Here is a 13,340-nt window from a genome sequence, read left to right as displayed (position 1 = left end):
GTAGTTTCCGAAGCACATCTGGAGGCATTCCGTAACCGGTTGATCTTCAGAGTGTTGACGAAACACAGAAAATGCATCGGGATTGAATACAACACGCACCATGCGGACTTTTCTCCATGGGAGTAATGTCTCAAACTGTCAACGCTTTCATCGTTCTCTGGAAGACCAGTAGTAGTTTCCGAAACACATCTGGAGCCATTCTGTAATCTGTGGTCCTTCAGAGTGTTGATGGAACACAGAAATTGCATCGGGATTAAATACAACATGCCCGATGCTTACTTTTCTCAATGGGAGAAATGTCTCTAACTGTCTACGAATTTTGATCGAATCCTCGAAGACCAGTAGTAACCAAGCACATCTGGAGGAATTCTGTAATCTGTGGAGTTTCAGAGTGTTGATGAAACACAGAAATTGCATCTGGATGGAATACAAAAGACACCATGCAGACTTTTCTCCATGAGAGTAATATCTCAAATTGTCTACGCTTTAATCTTTCCCTGGAAGACCAGTAGTAGTTTCCCAAGTACATCATGAGGCATTCTGTAATCTGTGGACGTTCACAGTGTTGATGAAACACAGAAATCGCATCGTGATTGAATACAACAGGCACCATGCGGACTCTTCTCCATGGGAGTAATGTCACAAACTGTCTACGGTTTGATCCTTCCCTGGAAGACAAGTAGTAGTTTTCGACGAACATCTGGAGGCATTTTTTAATCTGTTGAGTTTCAGAGTGTTGACGAAACACAGAAAATGCATCGGGATTGAATACAAAAGGCACAATGCGGACTTTTCTCGATGTGAAAAAATGTCTTAAACTGTCTACGATTTGATCGTTCCCTGGAAGACAAGTAGTACTTTCCGAAGCACATCCGGAGGCATTCTATAATCTGTGGAAATTGAGATTGGCGATTAAACACAGAAAATGCATCGGGATTGAATACAACAGGCACCATGCGGACTTTTCTCCATAGGAGTAATGTCTCAAACTGTAAACGCTTTGATGGTTCCCTGGAAGACCAGTAGCAGTTTCCGAAGCACATCTGGAGGCGTTCCGTAATCTGTGGAGCTTCAGAGTGTTGATTAAACACAGAAATTGCATCGGGATTGAATAGAACAGGCGGAATGCGGACTTTTCTCCATGGGAGGAATGTCTCTAAGTGTCTAATAATTTTGATCGATTCCTCGAAGGCCATTAGTAGTCTCCATGAACATCTGGAGGCATTCTGTAATCATTGGAGCTTCAGAGCGTTGATAAAACACAGAAATTGCATCGGGACTGAATACAACAGGCACCATGCGGACTTTTCTCCAAGGGAGTAATGTCTCAAACTGTCTACGCTTTGATCGTTCTCTAAAAGACCTGTAGTAGTTTGAGAAGCACTTGTGGAGGCATTCTGAAATAGGTTGACCTTCAGAGTGTTGATGAAACACAGAAATTGCATCGGGATTGAATACAACAGGCACCTTGCGGACTTTTCTCCGTCTGAGTGATGTCTCAAATTGTCTACGCTTTTATCGTTCCCTGAAAGACAGTTAGTAGTTTCCGAAACTAATCAGTATTCATTCTCTAATCTGTGTAAATTCATAGTGTTGACGAAACACAGATATTGCATCGGGGTGGAATACAACAGGCACCATGCGGTCTTTTCTACATTTGAGTAAGGTCTCAAACTGTCTACGATTTGATCGTTCGCTTTAAGACCAGTAGCAGTTTTTGAAGTACATCTGGAGGCATTCTGTAATCTCTGGTCTTTCAGAGTGTTGATGAAACACAGAAATTGCATCGAGATTGAATACAGCAGACACCATGCGGACTTTTCTTCATGAGAGTAATGTCTCAAATGGTCTACGCTTTAATCTTTCCCTGGAAGACCAGTAGTAGTTTCCGAGGAACATATGGAGGAATTTTTTAATCTGTGGAGCTTCAGAGTGTTGACGAAACACAGAATATGCATCGGGATTGAATACAAAAGGCACAAGGCGGACTTTTCTCGATGTGAGTATTCTCTTAAACAGTCTACACTTTGATCGTTCCCTGGAAGACAAGTAGTACTTTCCGAAGCACATCTGGAGGCATTTTATGATATGTGGCAATTCAGAGTGTCGATGAAACACAGAAATTGCATCGGGATTGAATACAACAGGCACCATGCGGACTTTTGTCCATGGGAGTAATGTCTCAAACTGTCTACGCTTTGATCGTTCTCTGAAAGACCTGTAGTAGTTTCCGAAGCACATCTTGAATCATTCTGTAATCTGTTGACCTTCAGAGTGTTGATGAAACACAGAAATCGCATCGTGATTGAATACAACAGGCACCATGCGGACTTTTCTCCATGGGAGTAATGTCTCAAACTTCCCACGCTTTGATCCTTCCCTGGAAGACAAGTAGTAGATTCCGAGGAATATCTGGAGGCATTTTTTAATCTGTGGAGCTTCAGAGTGTTGACGAAACACAGAAAATGCATCGGGATTGAATACAAAGTCACAATGCGGGCTTTTCTCGATGTGAGTAATGTCTCAAACTGTCTACGCTTTGATCATTTCCTGGAAGACAAGTAGTACTTTCCGAAGCAAATCTGGAGGCATTCTATAATCTATGGAAATTCAGAGTGTCGATGAAACACAGAAATTGCATCGGGATTGAATACAACAGGCACCATGCGGACTTTTCTCCATAGGAGTAAAGTCTCAAACTGTAAACGCTTTGATGGTTCCCTGGAAGACCAGTAGCAGTTTCCGAAGCACATTTGGAGGCGTTCCGTAATCTGTGGAGCTTCAGAGTGTTGATGAAACAAAGAAATTGCATCGGGATTGAATAGAACAGGCGGAATGCGGACTTTTCTCCATGGGAGAAATGTCTCAAAGTGTCTAATAATTTTGATCGATTCCTCGAAGACCATTAGTAGTTTCCATGAATATCTGGAGGCATTCTGTAATCATTGGACCTTCAGAGTGTTGATAAAACACAGAAATGTCATCGGGACTGTATACAACAGGCACCATGCGGACTTTTCTCCAGGGGAGTAATGTCTCAAACTGTCTACGCTTTGATCGTTCCCTGGAAGACAAGTAGTACTTTCCGAAGCACATCTGGAGGCATTCTATAATCTGTGGAATCTCAGAGTGTCGATGAAACACAGAAATTGCATCGGGATTGAATACAACAGGCACCATGCGGACTTTTCTCCATAGGAGTAAAGTCTCAAACTGTAAACGCTTTGATGGTTCCCTGGAAGACCAGTAGCAGTTTCCGAAGCACATTTCGAGGCGTTCCGTAATCTGTGGAGCTTCAGAGTGTTGATGAAACAAAGAAATTGCATCGGGATTGAATAGAACAGGTAGAATGCGGACTTTTCTCCATGGGAGAAATGTCTCAAAGTGTCTAATAATTTTGATCGATTCCTCGAAGACCATTAGTAGTTTCCATGAATATCTGGAGGCATTCTGTAATCATTGGACCTTCAGAGTGTTGATAAAACACAGAAATGTCATCGGGACTGAATACAACAGGCACCATGCGGACTTTTCTCCAGGGGAGTAATGTCTCAAACTGTCTACGCTTTGATCGTTCCCTGCAAGACAAGTAGTACTTTCCGAAGCACATCTGGAGGCATTCTATAATCTGTGGAAATTCAGAGTGTCGATGAAACACAGAAATTGCATCAGGATTGAATACAACAGGCACCATGCGGACTTTTCTCCATAGGAGTAAAGTCTCAAACTGTAAACGCTTTGATGGTTCCCTGGAAGGCCAGTAGTAGTTTCCGAAGCACAGCTGGAGGCATTCCGTAATCTGTGGAGTTTCAGAGTGTTGATGAAACACAGAAATTGCATCGGGATTGAATACAACAGGCACCATGCGGACTTTTCTCCATGGGAGTAATGTCTCAAATTGTCTACGCTTTTATCGTTCCCTGAAAGACAAGTAGCAGTTTCCGAAACTAATCAGGATTCATTCTCCAATCTGTGTAAATTCAGAGTGTTGATGAAACACAGAAATTGCACCGGGATTAAATACAACAGGCACCATGCGGACTTTCTCCATGGGAGTAAAGTCACAAACTGTCTACGATTTGATCGTTCGCTTTAAGACCAGTAGTAGTTTTTGAAGTACATCTGGAATCATTATGTAATCTGTGGACTTTCAGAGTGTTGATGAAACACAGAAATTGCATCGGGATTGAATACAACAGACACCAGGAGGACTTTTCTCCATGAGAGTAATGTCTCAAATTGTCTACGCTTTAATCTTTCCCTGGAAGACCAGTAGTAGTTTCCGAAGTACATCTGGAGGCATTCTATAATCTGTGGACCTTCACAGTGTTGATGAAACACAGAAATCGCTTCGTGATTGAATACAACAGGCACCATGCGCACTTTTCTCCATGGGAGTAATGTCTCAAACTGTCTACGCTTTGATCCATCCCTGGAAGACAAGTAGTAGATTCCGAAGAACATCTGGAGGCATTTTTTAATCTGTGGAGCTTTAGAGTGTTGACGAAACACAGATAGTGCATCGGGATTGAATACAAAGGCACAATGCAGACTTTTCTCGATGTGAGTAATGTCTTAAACTGTCTAAGCTTTGATCGTTCCCTGGAAGACAAGTAGTATTTTCCGAAGCACATCTGGAGGCATTCTATAATCTGTGGAAATTCGGAGTGTCGATGAAACACGGAAATTGCATCGGGATTGAATACAACAGGCACCATGCGGACTTTTCTCTATAGGAGTAAAGTCTCAAACTGTAAACGCTTTGATGGTTCCCTGCAAGACCAGTAGCAGTTTCCGAAGCACATTTGGAGGCGTTCCGTAATCTGTGGAGCTTCAGAGTATTGATGAAACAAAGAAATTGCATCGGGATTGAATGGAACAGGCAGAATGCGGACTTTCCTCCTTGGGAGAAATGTCTCAAAGTGTCTAATAAATTTGATCGATACCTCGAAGACCATTAGTAGTTTCCATGAATATCTGGAGGCATTCTGTAATCATTGGACCTTCAGAGTGTTGATAAAACACAGAAATGTCATCGGGACTGAATACAACAGGCACCATGCGGACTTTTCTCCAGGGGAGTAATGTCTCAAACTGTCTACGCTTTGATCGTTCCCTGGAAGACAAGTAGTACTTTCCGAAGCACATCTGGAGGCATTCTATAATCTGTGGAAATTCAGAGTGTCGATGAAACACAGAAATTGCATCGGGATTGAATACAACAGGCACCATGCGGACTTTTCTCCATAGGAGTAAAGTCTCAAACTGTAAACGCTTTGATGGTTCCCTGGAAGACCAGTAGCAGTTTCCGAAGCACATTTCGAGGCGTTCCGTAATCTGTGGAGCTTCAGAGTGTTGATGAAACAAAGAAATTGCATCGGGATTGAATAGAACAGGCGGAATGCTGACTTTTCTCCATGGGAGAAATGTCTCAAAGTGTCTAATAGTTTTGATCGATTCCTCGAAGACCATTAGTAGTTTCCATGAATATCTGGAGGCATTCTGTAATCATTGGACCTTCAGAGTGTTGATAAAACACAGAAATGTCATCGGGACTGAATACAACAGGCACCATGCGGACTTTTCTCCATGGGAGTAATGTCTCAAACTGTCTACGCTTTGATCCATCCCTGGAAGACAAGTAGTAGATTCCGAAGAATATCTGGAGGATTTTTTTAATCTGTGGAGCTTCAGAGTGTTGACGAAACACAGAAAGTGCATCGGGATTGAATACAAAGGCACAATGCAGACTTTTCTCGATGTGAGTAATGTCTTAAACTGTCTAAGCTTTGATCGTTCCCTGGAAGACAAGTAGTATTTTCCGAAGCACATCTGGAGGCATTCTATAATCTGTGGAAATTCGGAGTGTCGATGAAACACGGAAATTGCATCGCGATTGAATACAACAGGCACCATGCGGACTTTTCTCTATAGGAGTAAAGTCTCAAACTGTAAACGCTTTGATGGTTCCCTGGAAGACCAGTAGCAGTTTCCGAAGCACATTTCGAGGCGTTCCGTAATCTGTGGAGCTTCAGAGTGTTGATGAAACAAAGAAATTGCATCGGGATTGAATAGAACAGGCGGAATGCTGACTTTTCTCCATGGGAGAAATGTCTCAAAGTGTCTAATAGTTTTGATCGATTCCTCGAAGACCATTAGTAGTTTCCATGAATATCTGGAGGCATTCTGTAATCATTGGACCTTCAGAGTGTTGATAAAACACAGAAATGTCATCGGGACTGAATACAACAGGCACCATGCGGACTTTTCTCCATGGGAGTAATGTCTCAAACTGTCTACGCTTTAATCGATTCCAGGAATACCAGTAGTAGTTTCCGACGCACATCTGGAGGCATTCTGTAATCGGTGGACCTTTAGAGTCTTGGTGAAACACAGAAATTGCATCGGGATGGAATACAACAGGCACCATGCGGGCGTTTCTCCATGGGTGTAATGTCTCAAACTGTCTACGCTTCGAACGTTCAGTGGATGTCCAGTAAGAGTTTCCGAAGCACATCTGGAGGTATCTGTAATCTGTAGTCCTTCAGAATGTTGAAGAAACACAGAAATTGCATCGGGATTGAATACAACAGGCACCATGGGGACTTTCTCCATGGGAGTAATGTCTCAAACTGTCTAAATTTTGATCGTTACCTGGAAGACAAGTAGTCGATTAAGAAGCACATCTGGATTCCTTCCGTAATCTGTGGAGCTTCAGAGTGTTGATGTAACACAAAAATTGCACCGGGATTGAATACAGCAGGCACCAGTTGGACTATTCTCCGTGGGAGTAATGTCTCAAACTGTCTACGCTTTAATCATTCCCTGGAAGACCAGTAGTAGTTTCCGAAGCACATCTGGAGGCATTACGTAATCTGTGGACCTTCCGAGTGTTGATGAAAGACAGAAATTGCAACGGGATTGAATACAACAGACACCATGCGGACTTTTCTCCATGAGAGTAATGTCTCAAATTGTCTACGCTTTAATCTTTCCCTGGAAGACAAGTAGTAGTTTCCGAGGAACATCTGGAGGCATTTTTTAATCTGTGGAGCTTCAGGGTGTTGACGAAACACAGAAAATGCATCGGGATTGAATACAAAGGCACAATGCGGACTTTTCTCGACGTGAGTAATGTCTTAAACTGTCTACGCTTTGATCGTTCCCTGGAAGACAAGTAGTACTTTCCGAAGCACATCTGGAGGCATCGTATAATCTGTGGAAATTCAGAGTGTCGATGAAACACAGAGATTGCATCGGGATTGAGTACAACAGGCACCATGCGGACTTTTCTCCATAGGAGTAAAGTCTCAAACTGTAAACGCTTTGATGGTTCCCTGGAAGACCAGTAGCAGTTTCCGAAGCACATTTGGAGGCGTTCCGTAATCTGTGGAGCTTCAGAGTGTTGATAAAACAAAGAAATTGCATCGGGATTGAATAGAACAGGCAGAATGCGGACTTTTCTCCATGGGAGAAATGTCTCAAAGTGTCTAATAATTTTGATCGATTCCTCGAAGACCATTAGTAGTTTCCATGAACATCTGGAGGCATTCTGTAGTCATTGGACCTTCAGAGTGTTGATAAAACACAGAAATTGCATCGGGACTGAATACAACAGGCACCGTGGGGACTTTTCTCCAAGGAAGTAATGTCTCAAACTGTCTACGCTTTAATCGTTCCCTGGAAGGCCAGTAGTAGTTTCCGAAGCACAGCTGGAGGCATTCCGTAATCTGTGGAGCTTCAGAGTGTTGATGAAACACAGAAAGTGCATCGGGATTGAATACAACAGACACCATGCGGACTTTTCTCCATGGGACTAATGTCTCAAACTGTGTACGCTTTAATCGATTCCAGGAATACCAGAAGTAGTTTCCGACGCACATCTGGAGGCATTCAGTAATCGGTGGACCTTTAGAGTCTTGATGAAACACAGAAATTGCATCGGGATAGAATACAACAGCCACCATGCGGATTTTTCTCCATGGTAGTAATGTCTCAAACTGTCTACGCTTCGATCGTTCAGTGGAAGTCCAGTAAGAGTTTCCGAAGCACATCTGGAGGCTTTCTGTAATCTGTGGTCCTTCAGAGTGTTGATGAAACACAGAAATTGCCTCGGGATTGTATACAACAGACACCATGCGGACTTTTCTCCATGAGAGTAATGTCTCAAATTGTCTAGGCTTTAATCTTTCCCTGGAAGACCAGTGGTAGTTTCCGAAGTACATCTGGAGGCATTCGGTAATCTGTAGACCTTCCGAGTGTTGATGAAACACAGACATTCCATCGTGATTGAATACAACAGTCACCATTATGTTTTTTCTCCATGGGAGTAATATCTCAAACTATCTCCGATTTAATCGTTCCCTGGAAGACCAGTAGTAGTTTCCGAAGCACATCTGGAGAAATTCTGTAATCTGTGGACCTTCAGAGTGTTGATAAAATACAGAAATTGTATCGGGATTGAATTCAACAGGCACCATGTGGACTTTTCTCCATGGGAGTAATGTCTCAAACTAAGTACGCGTTGATCGATTCCTGGAAGACCAGTAGTAGTTTCCGAAGCACATCTGGAGGCATTCTGTAATCTGTGGACCTTCAGAGTGTTGATGAAACACAGAAAATTCATTTCGATTGAATACAACAGGCACCATGAGGGCTTTTCTCAATGGGCGTAATGTCTCAAACTGACTACGCTTTGGTCGTTCCCTGGAAGACCAGTAGCAGTTTCCGAAGCACATCTAGAGGCATTCTGTAATCTGTGGACCTTCAGATTCTTGATGAAACACAGAAATTGCATCGTGAAGGAATACCAAAGCACCATGCGGACTTTACTCCATGGGAGTAATATCTCAAACTGTCTACGCTTTGATGGTTACCTGCTGACCAGTAATAGTTTCGGAAGCACATCTCGAGGCATTGCCTAATCTGTGGACTTTCAGAGTGTTGATAAAGCACAGAAATTGCACAAGGATTGAATACAACAGGCACCATGCGGACATTTCTCCATGCGAGTAATGTCTCAAACTGTGTACGTTTTGATCGATTCCTCGAAGACCAGTAGTAGCTTCCTAAGCACATCAGGAGGCATTCTGTAATCTGTGGACCTTCAGAATTCTGATGAAACACAGAAATTGCATCGGGAACGAAGACAACAGCCACCATGCGGACTTTTCTCCAGGGGAGTAATGTCTGAAACTGTCTACGGTTTTGATCGATTCCTGGAAGGCCAGTGGTAGTTTCCGAAGCACATCTGGAGGCAATCTGTAATCTGTGGACCTTCAGAGTGTTGATGAAACACTGAATTAGCAGCGAGATTGAATACACACAGGAACCATGCGGACTTTACTCCATGGGAGTAATGTCTCAATCTGTCTACAATTTGATCGTTCCCTGGAAGACCAGTAGTAATTTCCGAAGCACATCTGGAGGAATTGTGTAATATGTGGACCTTCAGAGTGATGATGAAACACAGAAATTGCATCGGGATTGTAAATAACAGGCAACAAGCGGGGATTTGTCTCCATGCGAGTACTGTCCCAATCTGTCTGCGTTTTGATCGATCCCTGGAAGATTAGTATTAGTTTTCGAAGTTCATCTTGAGTCATTCTGCAATCTGTGGACCTTCAGAGTGTTGATGAAACACAGAAATTGCATCGGGATAGAATACAACAGGCGCCATGGGGACTTTTCTCAATGGGAGTAATGTCTCAAACTCTCTACGCTTTGATTGATTCCTTGGAGACCAGTAGTAGTTTCCAAGCACATCTGGTGGCATTCTGTAAACATTGGACCTTCAGAGTGTGGATGAAACACAGAAATTGCATCATGCTTGAATACAATAGGCACCATGCAGACTTTTCTCCATAGGAGTAATGTTTCAAACTGTCAACGCTTTGATCGTTCCCTGGAAGATAAGTAATAGTTTCCGAAACACATCTGGAGGCTTTCTTTAATCTGTGGAAATTCAGAGTGTTGATGAAACACAGAAATTGAATCAGGATTGAATACAACAAACACCATGCGACCTTTTTTCCATGGGCATAATGTCTCAATCTGTCAACGCTTTGATCGATCCCTGGAAGACCAGTAGTAGTTTCCGAAGCACATGTGGAAGCATTCTGTAGTCTGTGGACCTTCACAGTGGTGATGAAACACCGAGATTGCATCAGGAGTGAATACAACAGGCTCCATGCGGACTTTTCTCCATGGGAGTAATGTCTCAAACTGAGTACGCTTTGATCGATTCCTGGAAGACCAGTAGTAGTTTCCGAAGCACATCTCTAGGCATTCTGTAATCTGTGGACCTTCAGAGTGTTGATGAAACACAGAAAATTCATTTGGCTTGAATACAAAAGGCACCATGAGTGCTTTTCTCCATCGGCGTAATGTCTCAACCTGTCTACGCATCGTTCGATTCCTGGGAGACCAGTAGTAGTTTCCGAAGCATATCTTTAGGCATTCTGTAATCTGTGGACCTTCAGAGTGATGTTGAAACACAGAAATTGCATTGGGATAGAATACAACAGGCACCATGCGGATTTTTCTCCATGGGAGTAAGGTCTCAAGCTGACTACTCTTTGATCGTTCCCTTGAAGGCCAGCAGTAGTTTCCGAAGCACATCTGGAGGCGTTCTGTATTCTGTGGCCCTAAAGAGTATTGATGAAACACATAAATTGCAACGAGATTGAATACAACAGGCACCATGCGGTCTTTTCTCCATGGGAGTAATGTCTCAAACTGTCACCGCTTTGGTCGTTCCCTGGAAGACAAGTGGTAGTTTCAGAAAAACATCTGCGACGCATTCTGTAATCTCTGGACCTTCAGAGTGTTGATGAAACACAGAGATTGCATCAGGATTGAATATAACATGCACCGTGCGGACATTTCTCCGTGCGAGTAATGTCTCAAACTGTGTACGTTTTGATCTATACCTCGAAGACCAGTAGTAGTTTCCGAAGCACATCAGGAGGCATTCTGTAATCTGTGGACCTTCAGAGTGTTGATGAAACACAGAAATTGCATCGGTATTGATTACAACAGACACCATGCGGACTTTTATCCATGTCAGTACTGTCTGAAACTGTCAACTATTTGATCGTTCCCTGGAAGACCAGTAGCAGTTTCCGAAGCTCATCTGGAGGCATTCTGTAATCTGTGAACCTTCAGAGTGTTGATGAAACACAGAAATTGAATCGGGAAGGAATACAACAGTCTGAATGCGGATTTTTCTATATGGCAGTACTGTCTCAAACTGTCTACGAATTGATCGTTCCCTGGAAGACAATTAGTAGTTTCCGAAGCACATCTGGAGGCATTCTGTAATCTTCGGACCTTCAGAGTGTTAAAGAAATTCAGGAATTGCTTCTGGATTGAATTCAACAATCATCATACAGACTTTTCTCCATGTGAGAAACGTCTCAAGCTGTATAAGCTTTGATCGTTCCCTGGAAGACCAGTAGTAGGTTCCGAAGCACAGCTGTAGGCATTCTGTAATCTGTGGACCTTCAGAGTGTTGATGAAACACAGAAATTGCATCAGGAACGAAGACAACAGCCACCTTGTGGACTTTTCTCCATGGGATTATTGTCTCAAACTGTATACGCATTGATCGTTGTCTGGAAGACCAGTAGTAGCTTCCGAAGCACGTCTGGAGGCATTCTGTAATCTGTGGACCTTCAGAGTGTTGATGAAATACAGATATTGCTTCGGGATTTAATACAACAGGCACCATGCGGTCTTTTCTCGATGGGAGTAGTGTCTCAAACTATCTACGCTTTTAATCGATTCCTGGAACACCAGTAGTAGTTTCCGAAGCATATCTGGAGGCATTCTGTAATCTGTGGACCTTCAGAGTGTTGATGAAACACAGAAATTGCATCGGTATTGATTACAACAGACACCATGCGGACTTTTATCCATGTCAGTACTGTTAGAAACTGTCAACTATTTGATCGTTCCCTGGAAGACCAGTAGCAGTTTCCGAAGCACATCTGGAGGCATTCTGTAATCTGTGAACCTTCAGAGTGTTGATGAAACACAGAAATTGCATCAGGAACGAAGACAACAGCCACCATGTGGACTTTTCTCCATGGGATTATTGTCTCAAACTGTATACGCATTGATCGTTGTCTGGAAGACCAGTAGTAGTTTCCGAAGCACGTCTGGAGGCATTCTGTAATCTGTGGACCTTCAGAGTGTTGATGAAATACAGATATTGCATCGGGATTTAATACAACACGCACCATGCGGTCTTTTCTCGATGGGAGTAGTGTCTCAAACTGTCTACACTTTTAATCGATTCCTGGAAGACCAGTAGTAGTTTCCGAAGCACATATGGAGGCATTATGTAATCTATGGACCATCAGAGTGTTCATGAAACACGGAATTTGCTGCGAGATTGAATACAACAGGAACCATGCGGACTTTACCCCATGGGAGTAATGTCTCAAACAGTCTACGCCTTGATCGTTCCCTGGAAGACCAGTAGTAATTACCGAAGCACATCTGGAGGAATTCTGTAGTATGTGGACCTTCAGAGTGATGATGAAACACAGAACTTGCATCGGGATTGAATACAATAGGCACCATGCGGACTTTTCTCCATGGGAGTATTGTCTCAAACTGTCGACGCTTTGTTCGTACCCTGGAAGACCAGTAGAAGTTGCTGAGGCACATCTGGAGTCATTCTGTAATCTTTGCACCTTCAGAGCTTTGATGAAACACAGAAATTGCATCGGGATTGAATACAACAGGCACCATACGGACTTTGCTCGATGGGAGGAATGTCTCAAACTGTCTACGGTCTGATTGTTCCCTCGAAAACCAGTAGTAGTTCCTGAAGCACATCTGGAGGCATTCTGTAATCTGTGGACCTTAAGAGTGTTGATGAAACACTGAATCTGCAGCGAGATTGAATACAACAGGCACCACACGGACTTTTCTCTATGGGAGTAATGTCTCAAACTGTCTACGCTTTGATCGTTCCCTTGAAGACCAGTAGACATTTCCGAAGCACATCTGGAGGTATTTTGTAATATGTGGATGTTCAGAGTGTTGTTGAAACACAGAAATTGCATCAGGATTGAATACAATAGGCACCATGCGGACTTTTCTCCATGCGAGTATTGTCTCAAACTGTATAACCTTGGATCTTTCCCTGGAAGACCGGTAGTAGTTACAGATGCACATATGGAGGCATTCTGTTATCTATGGACCTTCAGAGTGTTGAGGAAATACAGAAATTGCATCGGGATTGAACAGAACAGGCACCATGCCGACTTTTCTCCATGGTAGTAATGTCTCGAACTGTCTACGCTTTGATCGTTCCCTGGAAGACCAAT

The sequence above is a fragment of the Schistocerca gregaria genome, unplaced genomic scaffold (genome assembly GCF_023897955.1).
Source record: "Schistocerca gregaria isolate iqSchGreg1 unplaced genomic scaffold, iqSchGreg1.2 ptg000350l, whole genome shotgun sequence".
In the NCBI taxonomy this organism is placed as follows: Eukaryota; Metazoa; Arthropoda; class Insecta; order Orthoptera; family Acrididae; genus Schistocerca; species Schistocerca gregaria.
The sequence above is the reverse complement of the archived record's forward strand: the minus strand, read 5'-3'. Positions refer to the sequence as shown.